Below are 17872 nucleotides of genomic sequence, written 5' to 3' on the forward strand. Positions count from 1 at the left end.
AGTGCCCATGAATGAAAAAAATGATGACTAGTTAATTGAATGTGTATTTTCTCAGAAGCTCCGTAATAAAGGATAATTTGAAGTTTTTTCATTAGTTTCCCCTCTATATTGAATTAGTTTTATATTAAAGTTCAAACTCAATTTAAAGATTCCCATCCTTTTATTCATATTCATGCATCTGAATTTTAAGAAGATTCTTATATCAGGTTAATAAAGTCCTTTATCTGCTACTGTATACTTTTAAGATTTAGTTTTAATATCCTAATAAAGGGAAATGAGGTAATACATTCTCCCACTAGAATTTTGGAAGATTTAGAGATAAGGTCTAAAACTTAGTTCACCGAAAATAGAATGACTGCACATATTAAATCTATAATGAATGGTCACAATTGTAATAGTGAGTACGCTGTACATGGCATAAAAAACTGTTTTACAATCTGAGCTCTAAAGAAGATATTATAAATCTATAGCCATACAGAGATAATGAAGTAAAAAAAATCTTAAAAAAAAACAATATATGTGCTTTACATCATTAATTTTCTACAATTGTCTCAGTCCCCTCTCACAACAGCCTTGGATGTTTAGAATGAGGAACTGTGAGGGAGAAAAGGAAGAAATCCTTTGAAAGAAAAAAATATTTTGGTCCCAAAAGCTGATGAATTTTCTTCTATTCTTAGGGTAGCAAAAAGAAAGATAATAGCCTCTGAGCTTTACTTTAAATATAAACAGGTCGTTGTGACCAAAAAATATGAAGAATTTAGAATTCTGTACAATTCTAAAATACTGATATGAGTAACAGCAAGATTTTATTATTAACCACTAGTAATTCCAATAAATTCCGTTATGCTACTGAGGAAAATGATTTATTTTAGGTGCACTAAATAAAAGAGAAATGAGACCCAATCCAAAACGAGAAATTATTTCTAATCTCATCTAAACTTGAACACATTGTTCATAATTTTAAATCTTTCAAGATTTTACTAATTCACTTGGTTATGTCCTTCTATTTACTAGTTTCACAGCATCTTGAAAAGTATTTGTTGTATGAATTCTTAGAAAATAGGAATTAAATATTGTGGGGGTTTTTTAAGTTTAGGAAATATCTTCTTTTTTAGTTCATGAAAATGCTTGCTGCTATATGTGTGTATCCTGAATGTGTCACTACTAATGTCCTCTGAGTAACAATTAGAAGTGCACACACAAAAGTATCGCTATGCTTATTCTCTGTGTCATCGTGTACCATTTTATTTCATTACATTTTATTCCATTGCCCACTCTATGGTCTCGCTCACTCTGCCTCTGAAGGCTCTTTCAAGAGATATACCTTGAATCTGTAACTTACTTGGCATTTTTGACACATTCTCTACTTTTAGAAATTTCTTCTACTTTGTCTTCCAACACAATGCTCTCTTGTTTTGACTGATCATTGGGTATATTACATTTTCTCTAGCCACCTCGTATTAAATCTTTGTGTTCCCCAAGGATACCCAATCCACTTTCTCTTCTTACTCTTTATGTTTCCTAGGAGATTTCAGCTATTCCCTCACCTCTGTTTTCACCTATATACAAACGATCTCAATCCTCTATCCTCAGCTCTCAAATCTGTTCTTTATTCCTTAGTTTCACAAATTAGTGTAGCTGAGAGTGGCAATATTGATGACAAAATGCTTAGGTATAAATGTCAGTGTTACTTATTGGTTATGTGATCTTGGGCAAGTTATTTAATATCTTTGTGCCTCATTTTCTCATGCAAAATATGGTACCTTTTCCATAGTATTGTTTGTAGGGTTAAATTAACTACATATGTAAAAATTTGGGAATAGAAACTTGGGCACATAATCACTGTTATTATTACTGATTGAGCACAAGGAGATATAATTCTGAGCAAAGGAAACACAACCCTTCCCTCCTGGAACATACAGTTTATAATTTTCTATTCTAACTTCCCAGTAGATATCTGTGCTTGGTTGACCTACTGGTATTTCAAATACAAGATATTTAAATAGAAATCAAGTATACATATCCCCCTCAAATATATAATTAGTCCTAATAGATTTAACATCTTTAATATGGTTACCTGGGAAATTGAGCATTACTTCAGCTACACTTTAAAGAAAGAAAAAAAAATTCTGAGGATTTGCACAGGTGTAAATTGGGGCTCAGCCACTTGCCGATGATCACACAGTAGTAAATTCTAGAGCTGACATTTGAATCAAGATTGCTCTCCAGGCCCCTTAACCATGATAATAGTTTATCTCCAAAGATACCATGTTGCCTGGAACCTGGTAGATCATCAGTAAAAATTCTTGAATAAATTAATATAATGATCCCTTTATTAGTTCAGAGTTCACATTTTTTTAGTATGTTTAGTTTATGTTCTTTTAGAAAACAGGTTAGTAGGAAGGAGCCAACATTTGCTGAGCACTAAACATTTACATACCTTTATCATTCATTTGTCATACTTCATCTCATTCTATTCTTGTAATTCTAGGACTGGTGCCATTATCATCATTTTAAAGATATGGAGTTTGAACAATTATCTCAAGATTCCTGGGCTGGTATGGATTTAAGTCATAATTTAATTCCAAGTCTGTCTAATTCTAGACAATCTTTCTACTACACCATCTTGCCTATTCATTTTGCCTGGCAATCTATGGAGAATAGTTTCCTCTTACACCATATTTTTAGCTTTCACAACATACATGTCAAACATTTCTGTCATAACACTTGCTTCAGATAAGTCAGAATAAAAACATTGGCAAAGTCACTTATCTATCTGTAGAGCCTTAGATGGAACCCAGAATTATGATTCAAAAACTCAAGCATGTGCATCAATCCCCTGTTATATTTTTTGATATGACAAAGAAAGTAGTTATCCTTCCATGATTGAACATATGATAAAATACTCACAAAAGTTAATATTTATAAAGGCATTGTCTTGCAAATAATTGAGCAAATTTAAGTGAAATAATCATTAATTTCTGAATCATATATGACTATTAAGTCAATATATGTTTCTACTCTCTTGAATTTTTCCAGTATATTACTGAAAAACTCCTTGTTCAAAAACTAAATACCAAGGATAATTAATAAAGTATTAGCTAATATTTGAGCATAAACTATTAGGGACAATGATATAGTTTTATTTTCTTGTGTCACAGTAGAGAATGGCATCTTAGCCAGGCTGGCACAATGATGACACATTTTCTACATTTTCTGATTTTTTTTTCCTCACATATCTTATGCTCAATTCAACAAGTATTTTTTAAGTTCACACTATGTCAGTGTGACTCTAAGAAGGATATAAAATAGGCTAAGATATCATTTCTCAGAATGATATCTCTCAGAAATTAATAATCGGATGACAAAAGCAGACATGTATGCAATCAACTGCAGTATTTGGAAAAATAATATGAGTCTTTTAAAGAAATACAAAGTGCTCTGGAAGTGTAAAGAAAGCAAGGCTAGAGGGCAGAGCAGTGTGGAGATTGGGTTGAAGTGGCAGGATATTAAAGGGAAGACATCAATTATGAAGTTAAAGCACATATAGGCAATAACATGATAAGAGTTTGGATTAGCCAGTGAACTGATAGAATAGATGGGAAAGAATATCAGGGACACTTCAGGGGGAGAATCAATAATCTGTGACACTTAATCAGATGGAGGAGTGGAAATTAGATGGAGTCAAACATGAATTTAAGTTTGTTTTTTTTATCAGATACTGAACTAGGGAACACAAAATGAAGAAAAGCTGTAAGGGAAGTGTGCCACATTTCGTTTCAGGTTTATGAGTTTAATATACCAGCAGGACATCTATAAGTAGGTAGCCATCAGGAGGAAATTTGGGCCTGGAGGATGGTAAAGAGGCCAGCATTAAAGATGCAGTGTTAGGAGTAATCTCCATGGCAATAATATTGAAACTATTAGAATACATGGAAGAATATAGAAACAGAGACCTGAGGATAAAGCATTGCAGGGTTTAAATATGGATATGATAAAGAAAGACAAAGCAGAAAAAGATACTAAAATATAACACAGACCTACAAAACCCAAAAAGTGTGTGTATTGACACACAACCACAATTTTGAGACAGTAGAATGGTGCTTAACAATCACACTGATGTTGAGAAGTTGAAAATTGAGAATTAGGTGTTGGATTTGACAGTTCATGATGACTTTAGTAGAATGAATGAAAGCCAGATTGCTAAAGAATTAATAGACATAAGAAAATAAGTACAGAAAAATTTACTATGAAAGTTTCATACTAAAAAGGAGAAAGTTTCATGTACATTAAAAGGATAGGCGATGTAGAATTAATAGTTTGGCTTAGTATAGAGAAAATTGAACTTGTTTGTAAACTGATAGAAAACTGAAATAGAGAAGAAAAAGAGTAAGGATTCTTTTATCAAGGTCCATAGTGTAGGAGGTTATTTTGAACTTAAGGATTTTTTTTTTATCTCTTAAAGGCAAAAACAATATGTTGAATATATGTGAATTTTTATTGAAAGAGCCATGAGATTCTCATAAGGATGCATGCTCTCCAATGCAACCCCCTATAAAAGAAACTTTGGAATCTTTGAAATATACAAAGGAAACATTTTATGCAATGGCCAAGGACACAGAATGAAATTAATTTGAGAGGACATGTATTCTACATCAATTCATTGAAAAGTTCATCTGTGAATCTCAAAGTGTTCCATGTACATTCAATAACAAAGTTAAAAAGAATAAGTCATACTTAATTTACTCTAAATTCTGAAGGAAAAGACCTAAAAGTATTTTCAGTGTATGCATAATTCAATAAATGATTACTGAACACTTGCCCAGTTTGTGCCAGGCATAGTTCAGGGTCGACTCAAATAGTTAGGTAGGACACATAACCCAGGCTTTAAAGAAATCATGCCAGTGTGGGAGTCAGTAATATTTTTAGCAGACATAATATCTAAGCAGAGACATGAAAAACCCATTCATTCAACAAATGTTTATGGAGTGCCCATATGGGCCAGACACTGTCCAAAGTGCTGGTATCATGGGCACAAATAAAACAAAAATGTCTGCCTTCATGCATTGTAGCATGAGGGAAACAAAATCGCCAAAAGGTCAAATAAACAAAGTCTATAATGTCAGGTCTTGGTAAGTGTTATAAAAAAAAATGTGCATGGGGAAAGTGTATAGTGGCAATGGAAGACTTCCCTACAGAGGTGACATTTGATAAAAGACGGGAGTAAACCAAGGGACTGAGACATGCAAATATCCAGGGAAAGATCATGAGGGGTAGAGGGTAGAGTAAGTGCAGAGGCCTAGGTAGGAACATGGCTTTTTGACCTGGAAGACTAGCCAGTTTGTCTAGCATAGTCTGAGGATGCTGAGAATGGTAGATAAGGCTAGGAAAGGCCTATGGGCCATGGTAAGGAATTGGAATAAGAAAGTCAAGTGAGGATTGGAGAAAGCAGCTTGACTTATTCCAGAAGTCTGACTTGATTATGATGTAAAAACTGAGGGGTGTAAGATAAAAAGACACTGGTGAAGGCATCAAGGTCCTTATAAAAGACAACACTGATAACCCAATGTCTAACATCAATTTTTACAAAATAAAGGGCCTTGTAAGCATAAGGAGATCAGACTTACCCTCAGAGCAACAGGAAGCCATTGAAGATTTTAAATGGGAGGGTGACATAATTCATCAGTTTTGCATTTTTAGTTTTGCATTTTCACTGGATACTTTATGAAGACTGTCTTGGCAGGGTATCAAGATTATTTTCAGGGAGAAAACTTATTAAGTGATAGCCCCAGACTCAAAATCTATTTTTCTATCTACTAGTACCTTCTCTTCTAATATTATTACTAATTATTACTAATGTTATATACTCAAGTATTCGAGGAAAATTAATCTGATGTTCGTGTGCAGGATAGATTGGAGGTAGAAGATTATTACTCCAGAGGTGGTTGCAGTACTCCAGGTATAAAGTGATAAAGACCTGAGTCAGTTATCTCAGTGCATTAATGGTGCAAATGGAGAGGAAAAGGGAATTTGCTATTAGATACGTTAAGAAGAAAGAATCAATAGAATTGGGCCTGATTACACTAAGAGGGAAGGAGGCAAAGATGATTCCATATGATGTTCATGACTAAACTAATGGCCATTTATATTTGTGTTTAGCCTATGATAATAAGCCCTACTTAAATGAATAAACATATGAGCAAATGAAAAAGAAAGGAGACAATGTATGTGTGGCAGGGGTTGGGGGGAGTATTGGTTTTAGTTTTAGGCATTTTGAGTTTGAAAAGAAAATGTGAAGATTTTTGCCTAAACTAAAACAAGCCATCAGTGCACTATGTCCATTTCACATCCTAGACTATCTCAGGCGTATTATAAATATTAGCCAATTTATCCTGGTTCACCTCTCTGTTAGCCACACACTGAGAAATATAGGAGAAGGTTATGTCAATGAGAATGAGCCTGAGAACACTGTCACCCCAATAACCTTTAATTTAGAAAAATATATAAATACATTGTAATTCACCTATAACCATCAGGATTATAAATTCAAAAAGAGGTGATATTTTAAAAATACATATAGCAAATATATGTATATGGAAAAAAAAAGAAAGAAAGGCTGATAGCTGGGGTACAAATCTCAACTCAACCTCCCACTACTAGTGTGACACTGACCAATTTATATAATCATTCTATTCCTGAGATTCCAATCTGTAAAATGGGGATAATAGTGTGTCTCCCTCATACAGTATTAAGGGCTTGATAAATGATCTGCTACCCACTAGCTTTCAACAGTACACTAGAAGCATGAGGTTTGCAGATCAAAGACATCAAGAGAGAACTTAGTTATCCAAGATGCTCTACCAGGAGATGTTGATTATTTATCTCTTTGTACAAGACACTATACTGAGTATAATTCTTCAGATTGAAATAGGTATATTCTATTATACTATAGTAGGTTTAGAAAATTATATACATTTTCTTACTTTGCAATGCCTAAAGTTCTAAGAGTTTTTAAAGTAAACATATTTCACTGATTTATATGTACATGTTTTAAAGAACATGGAAATAATTAAAGTAACTTGTTTTTTAAGTTTTACATATTCTAAAATTTCATCTGTATATCATAAATACGTATCATTAATTGGACTTGGTTTTAAACTTTATACAATTTCTAACTTCAGTTTTTTGAGTGACTCTTTTTAGTTTACAATACTTTTAGAAATATAAAATAAATCTAGGGACTCAAAATAAATATCCTAGCCTCCTTTTCTCCCATATAGTTGATGGATTCAAAATGTTAGTGATTCTTTGGCAGCTTTAATCATTGTGTGCTTTTACATCTGATTTAAGAAACAGGTAAATGTTTAATTGGATTGCTCAATTGAGATTGATACAGTTGTCTTCTACTTATATTATCTTCTTATTGCCCAAATAATACATAGAAGATATGTCATTTTAAAAAATAAGTAATTTATGAAGTTTAGAAACAAAAGTTAGTTACTATTGTAGTAACAAAAAGTTTAGAAACAAAAACTGGTTACTATTATTACATGCACAGGTTATTTCATAAAGGCTTTCTGATTCTATTGTACTTGCCCTGTCTGAGCTTTCTGGGTTCTCTCATATCTGGGTTCTTCTCCCACAGACAATGTGATGTAAAAATCTAGGACATGCTCAATATTTTGTTCAAAATAAACTTATACCATAAAATAAACTTTTTAAAATGTTATAAATTTACTTCATTTATTTCTTTATTGATATGCGCTTTTCTTATCAAAGTATACAGATCTTTCTGTAAATTTTTTTTTAAAATTATTGTGGCTTAACTATAACCTGGTTTATTTAGAGCTTATTTATGTGAAAGAAAGCTTGATTTTTTTTTTTACCGGATAATAATACATAGCCATTCAACCAACATCAGTATACTCTGCCTTCATTATTATAGTTATTTTTTATGATTTTGTTGCCATTTTATGTAAGTTTACATTTTTACAGTGTCTTACATTTTAACTACATTTTCTAAAATATTTATTATGTATGTATTTGTTCATGTCTTTATTTTGTATCTGGTTCCATATACCTGGTATTATCTACCAGCACCAACACTGGTATTGAATTTAGCAAGTAGTAGTAGAATTTTAATTGAATTTTACAAGAACTAAAGCAGCATGAAGTCAGACTTTATCTGTCTTGTTTGCCCCTGTAACTTCAGACCTAAAAAAGTGCCTGCCACGAAATTTTCAATAAATATGTGTTGATATACTGGAGAAAAGGAGAGTTAGGAGACAAAGAAAGGGAAAGATGAATTAATAAGATATTGTTTGCCCCCAAGAGACTAAGAGGCAAGATAAGAAACATGACATGTGAATAAAAATTATAAATAACAATCAGCACGATGATGTGATATACACTCCAATAAAGCATAATTATATGTGTGCTTTCAGCACTGAAAAATGGGATCCTCTCGGATGTCGTGTTTTATAGTTTGATTTTGTGTTAACTTTATATTAAAAAAGAATAATTATATTAATAATACTAGCATTCACAATAGCCAAACCAATGGGGCTTATTACATGCTAACATTTTAATTGAATTAATTTATCCAATTTTCACAGCAGCACTATTGGAAAATTATTATATTCATTTCTTTAGATGAGGAAATTGAGGGTTATAGTTAGGAAATGCTGGAACCTGGATTTGAACTCAAGCTGTCTGAAGATAGAACCCAATAATAATTAAAAAAAATCCATCTTTGAAAGATCAATTCAGTTCTTTACTGTAAATATCACTCAAAAATGTTTTCCCATGCAAGATTCCATTCATTTTTTCTTAAATTAGATTCATAGTAAAGTATGTTATATATAATCTTAACAATATGAATATTATTCCAAACTATTTAAAAGTTTAAATTTATTAAGTAGCATAAATGTTCATAAATTATGCTTTATTGAAAAATGTATTAAAAGAGGACATTTTGAAACAAGCAACTAAATAAGATCTAAGAACATGGCAATGTTCTGTTGGTTCTAACATTTTGTATCTCTGCTCGAGACTTCTAACCTCACCCACAAATTATTGCCAGTTCTCTGCTTCACTCATGCATGTAAGAAAGCTGTCTGGAACTGAATCCACTGATTGCTGTGCAGAGGAAATTTTTAACGTCTTCGTTTATTCAATCCAAGAATTATTGCTAAATTGAGGCTGTAACTGAGTGCCATGAAATTAATTACTTTGGCTTTAGTTTCCTGTAGCTTGTGCACGTGTGTGCGCTGCCACGCACGTGTGTGTGTGTGTGTGTGTGTGTGTGTGTGTGTGTGTGTGTGTGTGCTTTCAGGCTTGTGTGCTTTTTCCTACATCTATTCTCCCAAAGATTTTTACCTGGACTTCAGGTCAGAGTGCCCCTAAATTCCCATAGTAGACTACTGTTATTAGTGTTGCTCTTATTTGTTGTCTAGTAATTAATATACCACTAACAATGGTCAGTAGATCATGCGCATGGTGGCTAGTTTTTGGAAATCTCTACCCTAGATTTCTTTCATAACTAAATTTATCCTAAAAAGAAATCCAAACCTATGTTGAATAATTTAAAAACAAACTTGAAAATAAATTTACAAAAGAAAAAAGAAATATATTCATTTGTCCTCACAAAGGAATAGAGAAACTGAAAGCAATCATTTGAACAGAAACAGGCTGTTAAAATTCACAGTGTATTCTATGTTGAGATTCTAGAAATACAAAAAGATGAAACTAGATGCATTGTTTTGTGGATTAAATTAGACAAGAGAGCCAAGCTCTTCAAACTCACTTTGTCTGATCAATTCACAAAGAAAAATTAGATAAAATTCCTTTTATCTTTCATCTCACATAGACTAATTTTGGCAAAGGATTTCTCCCTGACATTTTTGTTTTAAAAAAATTCCCCCCTCCAAAAAAAAGAAAGAAAAAAAAATCTTAATGTTAACAATAAAGCAACAACTTGATTTTCTGAGTATTTTATGCTATTCTAATGTATTCTTAGAAGTAAAGTGCTATGTTGGTTTGACTTGGATCATGCATATGGGAAATATAAAGTCTATGATGAAAATGGCACTTTTCACTCACTGGATCTCTGAGAATCAAAAGATATAATGTGAGAACTTGGGCAAGTGAAATTTCATTTCTCAACATTTTATCAAGGAGGGGAATCATTGACTCTTTGTGGAAATGCACAAATACATAAATGCCTACTATCTTACCTAATATGTCAGGGGGTATGCAGATTTCTTGGAGCTATAGTGCCCACCAATAGGTAATGAAACCAACAACTAGATAATTCCTGAACTAGTTTTGCATTCTGTGCTTCTAATACAATTTGCAAACATTTTATCCTAAATTATTCTTCTAACTGGGAAAAAAAATTTTGAATGATATAAGTAAAAGCCTAGCTCTACTACTTTCTCTCCCTTTTTTGTCTTTGCCCATTGCAAAGAAGATTGCTCTTATGCAAATATCCTCTAGGGCAGTGGTTCTCAGCCTGTGGGTCGCGACCCCTTTGGGGGTCGAAGGACCCTTTCACAGGGGTCGTCTAAGACCATCGGAAAACACATATTTTTGATGGTCTTAGGAACCGAGACACCACTCCTCTATCCATCTCCATGCTTCAAGACAAAATTTCATTTATTTGTAATTAGAAATAAATATTTCACAATATATAATTACATATTGTTTTTGTGATTAATCACTATGCTTTAATTATGTTCAATTTGTAACAATGAAAATACATCCTGCATATCAGATATTTACATTACGATTCATAACAGTAGCAAAATTATAGTTATAGAGTAGCAACGAAAATAATTTTATGGTTGGAGGTCACCTCAACATGAGGAACTGTATTAAAGGGTCGTGGCATTAGGAAGGTTGAGACCCACTGCTCTAGGGCATCTTGGCAAAAGGAATATTCTAATGTAATTATTCTTCAAATATTCATGTCTTGGTTAATTTGCTGCTATATCATCTGATTTGCTTACACATAAGGTAAAAAACCTGAGGTAATTCATCATAAACTAACAATTTATATTTTCTTTACCAAGGTCTACTAAATCTTTTAACCTACATTGACTACTATAAAAGTAATTTTCCGTATTTGAGCAATACTCAAATTATCCTTTTAAAAATTATATCATAAATAAAATGAACATATATAAGTCAAAATTAAGTGCATCATAAGCAAATAAACTTTGGCAATTTTTAGCACATTCCTCTAGATTATTTAAGCTGTTTGACATATTAAAATAATTTATATATAACCCAATAAAATTTATAGTACATTTGTTCAGTGGAAGAAAATAATTGGTAAATTAGAAACATCTTACTCTGTGGAAACAGTATATTAAAATTTCTAACTTATTGGCTATTATTGGTCTATAAGCTTTATAAATTTACATACATACCATAAAACTATAATCTTTTAATATTACAAAATTAGAAGTACATACATTTGGAATTGATATATTCCTATACATTCCCTGTCAAATAATGGGTATCAGAGTGCCCTGTATCTGTATCCATCTCTAAATTGATAATAACTAAAGGATCTAGAGTTTATAAAAATATCAAGAGAATTTGCTGAAAAATGATTGGATCTTATTCTATAATAATTGAGCCTAAAGCCTAAGAGAAGTATGTTAAGACAAAATGTATTTTGCTTTCATCTTTTATTTTTCATACATTTGCTTTGCCCAAATGGGTTTTTTTATGCCTTTTCCATAAGCTACAACTCTATATACTGTTTTTAATGATGAATCACCAGGAGCACATTTTATTAATCTAATATGCTATTCTTTACCATGCAACACTGACCTCGCATGAAAGTAACTTAGGGGGAAGAATAACACTAAATGATTGCTAGCACCTAGGAGACAATTTTCTAAATTATCCACTCACTTATACATTCAAGATGTATTTGTTGGGTTGATACCATTATGTGCCAAATGATGTTCTCGGTCCTAGATATGCATCAGTGAGGCAAACTGGAAAAAACTCTAGCTCTTATAGATTTTTGAAGAGGTGGTGGTGGGGAGAAGAACAATCAAACAAGTATATATGTAGAATAATGATAAGTATGATGAAGGAAAATACAGCTTTCATTATAAGTTAAAAAATAAATCTAAACATCAAGGAGCCAGAAAATTAATTTTTAAATCAATATGATAAATTTTACTCCTGAGAATAGGTAAAAGAATTTTTTTAATTTAATCCTGGTAAATGTCTCCACACCCCTCCCACCCCCCCAACCCCAATCCATTATTCAAAGAACAACTAAAGGGATTGGACCCTTCAGTGGTCTCCCATGGCTTCCTCACCCAGAGCCTTCAGCAGAGGTTAACCCAGTTCTGCCTCCAGCCGTGACATGCTCCCTGTTTCTCCATACTCACTATATTACAACCACATTGACCTTTTGTTTTTGTTGTTTCTCAAACATAAAACATGCATCCTGCCCCGGGATTTCACACACATACTGTTCCACCTTGAATCTACCCCTTTACTCACACCCACCCCCAACACACCTCCACATCCAGCTAATTCCTAAATGTAATTTCTACATGGAAGCCAATTCTAGATGAGGCCCCCTGCTTTCACTTTCCTAGCATTTTTATCTGTCCTTTTGGGAACTTATTACAATTTAAATTATGTAATTACATATGTCTTTGTGTGTGTGTATTTATCATCTATCTCTCTCTATGCAAGCTCCTTGGGGTGAAGTGAGGGGGCGCTGAGGCAGCTGTTTCCTTCTTTTGCCAATGAACTTGCAGTGTCTTGGACCCTGCCTGAAACAAAATAGGTATTTAGAAAATTATTTGTGAGAAAAACAACGAATTTCCATCAAAATGTCTTCAGTTTACAAAACATGGCTTTATGCAACACATTGGGCAAAGTGGCTTCTGGTAGGAGCTGATAATATCCTTTAAACCATGTGACTGAGCAAATGAGTCTAGTTAAATCTTGTGTTTGTAAATCTGTGTTATGCACTGTTCCTGCCCCAGACTCTGCTGGAAGTCTGCTGCTTGCTTGTAGGCTCATAATCCCAATGACAGATGGTTTTTAATCTTTGCTGTTTGGCTTCCAGAATGGGAGTATATTTCTAACTCATGTACTCTCTCAGACATGTAGAAAATGACTCCGGTTGGCTGTGCTTTCTGAGTAATCAAATACTTTCTGGGACCTATAGCCATAGGGAAAAGGTTTTTAAATACTTTCTGGCGGGAAAAGGCTCTTCATGCTTCGAATCATCATTGAAAGAAAGATCCAATTGTGAAAAGCCACAATTGTGTAAACCATTAAATAATTTCAGGACTTTGTTTGATCACCTCATGCCCAATACTCGAAAGGACACACACATACACATACAAGCACACAGCCTTGGTGATGTTTCCTACTTCTTTCAAAATGAGAAATTAGAATTCTCCTTAAGGAGGAGAAGGACCTTTGTTCAGCACCTAGCATATCCTAAATCTCCATTATGGTACTTATCAATTTGTAGTAATATTCTTATTTTATTTCCATATCAGTCTCCCCAAGTCTTTCAGAGGCACAAAAACTATCTTGTTTTCTTTTTTATCCCCAAGATCTGTTCACTCCCCAAAAAAGATCCATATAGATACTCAGTTAACATCCATCAAATGAATCACAGATAATAAATATTTATAATGGAAACAGCCTGAGCTGAAGTAAACCGTCTCTTATCTATCTCAGCCAGGCAAAATGGAACCCAGGAGCCTTTAAAAAACCAACAACTAGGGTTTTTCCAAACCTAGTAAACCCTCAGAAGATTTTTCTACATGGGTTTATGCCATAACGATTCTGGTCCATTAATTGGCAAAGAGTCCTCTTTAATAATGGCAGAAGAACTATAAAATTCTATTCAAAATATAATGAAAGCTTCAGGTGACTGTGTTCATTTATCTTGTAGTGGGAAAACTTGAATCCTCAAAGAATAGGGTGTTGCCATGTGAGCTTCCTCCAGAGAATTGAAACCCAAACTGAAAAGAGGGCGGATTGGTCTGATTAGTATCAGAGCCACTGGAGCGGGCAGAGCCCCCAGTCTTAATTGGGAGTACAAGATTTCAGCTGACAACTCAAATCTCCCTCCTTGTACTTCACCATTTGTGAAAGAATCACATCTTTTCACTCAGAGTTTTGAGATTTGATATTCTAAAATCATTATTTAAAAACCTCATATATAAGAGAGCAGTTTGCTCTCTATCAAAGAATAGATATATGCAATCAGAAATGCATTAAAGGAAGCAAATACTAAAAGGAAGAAGGGAAAAAAAGAGTGGAAAAGAAAGGAGAGAGGGAAGGAGGCAAGCACAAAAGAAGCGAGGCAGGAAGGGAACTATTAAAATATTTGATAGAGAGCCTCCGCAGCTCAGGTGCTTTTGTATGTGCAATATTTCAATGTCCTTCCTGCATAAATAGCAATGCCATTCCTTTTTATTAGCACTGTGGCAGCTGCTGTTGCTTACAAAGAGATTCACAAATCAAAATAGACTCAGTTAGCTTTTCAATAATTCTAAACAGTGGGAGAACATTGCTAGAGAAGGATAGCACTTCAGTATCCTAACAAGGAGTCTTGTTAGCAAAACAAAGTGTGAATTGCTTCTGGATAATTCCCTGTGGAGGGCAATTCCACTGGGGTACCTTCAGCGGCAGCGCATGCTTTTTCTCCTCAATAGACCAATGCCATTGAACAGGATATGTCAGAAGACATGTGAAAAATTCAGTTTTTTTGAAACGTTTATTCTTCTAGATTTTTCTTGATGTCAGCATGATTCACACGCATCGGTCCTTAGCCTGGAGCACCTAGCGCAACCAGGAATTGAGGAAGCTGGGACAGGATGTGAATAATGAATGGGCTGCATAAGCAGAGCGCTATGTGCCCAGATACTAGCAGAGGCAAGTGCAGAGTCGCAGGCCAGCATTTTGACGGATTATTTCTTTTATTTTTTCCCTCAGGGGAAAACGAAAACAAGAACGAGCAAGAACTTGAGTGACAAACGCCTGGATTCATCTCGGAAGACTGTTCATTTGCCTATCGCTTCATTCCTGGAAATTGCACTGCCACAGTCTGATTAAGGTATTTGGGAAAAACAGAAACTTTTTCCCTCCCCAAACATGATCTTGTGATACGTGGGGCGGGGGAAGCATTTGTACAGAAGATTAGAGGTCTGTATCACTTCCCTTAAAAAATGTTTTTATATGAAAGAAAATATTAGTATTTGTCATATCTTTTGAAATGATTACTAATGTTAATGCCCTTGAAGCCCTAGTTTAGTTGATGGGGCCCTGGTGGTTTACATCACATGTTTTGCTTTATCCTACTCTCATTTGATACTTCATCATATCCAAAGTTGTCATGGTTCATTATCTGTAGATGATCTTGAGCAGCCTTGCATTCTAAAAGAATATGCCATGGCATCTGCCTCTGTGCTTTTGTGCCCTGTTGTACAGATGATATTTTAGCAAAAGTATTGGGTAAGGGGGCGGGAGTGGAGGCAGAATTTGTCTCAGGGTGATGTTTCTTTGCGCCGTACTGTGTCTTATTCTCTCATATGTGCCTAATTCAACAACGAAGTACATATATCACATTGTGACCATACTTGTTAGAGTATATAATTAGGGTTGTAGAGTATCTGCTTGAATGTCTTAACTAATGAATGCCATCAAATTCAATTATCATTCATAGACTCTTATTAACCAATCAAATTGCTTCTTTGGTCTAAGTCATTTCCAACACACTTTCACTAGGCATAAACATAATTCTATCGAGTAAATTGGAGGTGATTAAATTATCTCACTAATCATTATTTGGAGTCCAGTGTTACTAAAGTTTTGGATTTCTAAAGAATCGCTTTTCACATTACTCTCACTGTATAGAGAAATAATGTTACAGTTTAGAATTTGTCTTGAAGACTTTAGTTCACTATTTGCATCTTAGTTTTTTTCCTGAGGAAGTTGGCTACAATCAGTCTCCAATGCTAAAATTACAAATAAACCAACTATGCATACCTATAAATTTATCAACTTACTAAATAAATCTGTCCAGTAGGCTTGTGTTATATCATAAGTTTTTCATCTTTTGAGAGTGAACTCTTTCAGTACTAGAAGCTTCTCCTCTTTTCATGCAATATAATACTACAGAATAGGATCACAGTTGCTATTGTTGAAACACATTTTTTCTAACTTTCATAATTTCTTTACATGGATTATAAAAACAAACAAAGCAGCCCAAAAATGCATGTACCCAGAATCAAAAGTACTTTAGTTTCACAGGAAATAATTTTCACTGTACTAATGTATAATGGTTTTTACAATCATTTTATAATGAAGGGCATGTGTTGATGTTCTGACCGTGTGGTTCTGCCATACAGTTTTTAAAACATTTCCATTTTATTCTATTCTACTTTGATGCATTCTAGTAATAATTTCTTCTTTTATTCAGAAAATATTTTAAGAAACACCTCAAAAACGTAGCCCGAAGCCAGCCTACAAAAATATCTATTCCTGGGTTCCATGCCATGCTTACTGAATCGGAATCACTGGGAGTGGACACTAGAACCAGCTTTTTAAATAAGTATATCAGATGATTCCAATGCACTCCAAAGTTTAAGGACAACTACTCTATAATATGAGAGCAAGGAAATAGCTGAGAGGAAAACACTACAAAATTGTAGACATGTAACTGATATCAAGCATAAAAATATTGAAGTTCAATTAAATCTGGATTTTTATTTTTTCCTACATGTTTTTATTTCTTATGACTATACAAAGGATTTTAGACTATTTTGTTTCCCCTTTCAAGTGAGTCTTAAATGTTTTTAAATTAAAAATTCAATATTAAGGATGTCAAGGATATGAACGTCTATTAATTTAAAAGCTTCTCCCCCAAAATAAAATAAAATGAATAAAATAAAAGCTTCCCAAAGTTGCCAAATAATATAAATGATCTATAATAGTAAAAGGTATTAAATTCATAGTTTGTACAATTAATTATTATTTTTCACATTTGAATCTTTAGTTTTACAAAGCTTTCTAAGTAACAAGTCATTCTTTCCATATTAGATATATCTAAGTAGCGCCACTTCCTTAAGAATTCCAACCTGTATTTTTGTTATGGTTTCCATTGACTCAACTCCTATGGGTGTTGAACTTTCAAAAGAGAATTTCTTGGTACAAAGAAGTTAACCCTTTTGGGCTCAGGATTTTCCATTTATTCATAAATAAATATTTCTATGTTATCTCATTTTTAGTAAGAGAATTTTCTCATAGCTTATTTTTAGTGCAAACAAGTTATACATTATTTGCCAACTTCTAATGTAAGTAAGTATACATTTTAGTGAAAGGGAACAAAGTACTGTCTTCTGAACCAGAAAAAGAATGTTGTGATTATCTCTGGCACTGGATGGAAGCAAAAAGCAACATTAGATCTAGTAGGAAAACTACAGGGAATGTTTGACGCATAAAATTAACTCTTGCATTCGACATGGTCAACTTCACTGAGACAAGGGTCTAAAAAGGGCAAATGGTGAAAATCTTTAGGTTGTCAGGTACACTTCTTTTATAAAATAAATATGTCCTGAAATGATTGGAATAACTTAAATTGTTTTCAAAATCCATAAAAACCCTTTTGTAAATTAAAAAAACCCTTGGTTTTCAGCTAGTTTTAAAGATCGTATTTATTATACAGGCATTAACTTCAATTGGGTTGTGTTTCAAAAGTTTAACTTATAAGCTAAATATTTAGAACTCAAAACACATTTTCACACAGAAACAATGCCATAAATGATAGTAGATGATCAGATTCAATTTTTTAAAATTATAGTCAAATCAT

General features: G+C 33.4%; 1 protein-coding gene across 3 annotated transcripts in view; it reads left to right on the top strand.

Moving 5' to 3' along the window:
• The window catches only part of SYT1 (synaptotagmin 1), a 550863-nt gene that overhangs the window by 93301 nt on the left and 439690 nt on the right, over positions 1-17872 (top strand). For all 3 annotated transcript variants that reach the window (XM_019626840.1, XM_019626838.1, XM_019626837.1), the window contains exon 2: positions 14998-15118. The gene's annotated coding sequence lies outside the window, so the exon portion shown is untranslated. The remainder of the gene's footprint in view (positions 1-14997; positions 15119-17872) is intronic.

This window comes from Hipposideros armiger, unplaced genomic scaffold, assembly GCF_001890085.2.
Source record: "Hipposideros armiger isolate ML-2016 unplaced genomic scaffold, ASM189008v1 scaffold_691, whole genome shotgun sequence".
Classification (NCBI taxonomy): Eukaryota; Metazoa; Chordata; class Mammalia; order Chiroptera; family Hipposideridae; genus Hipposideros; species Hipposideros armiger.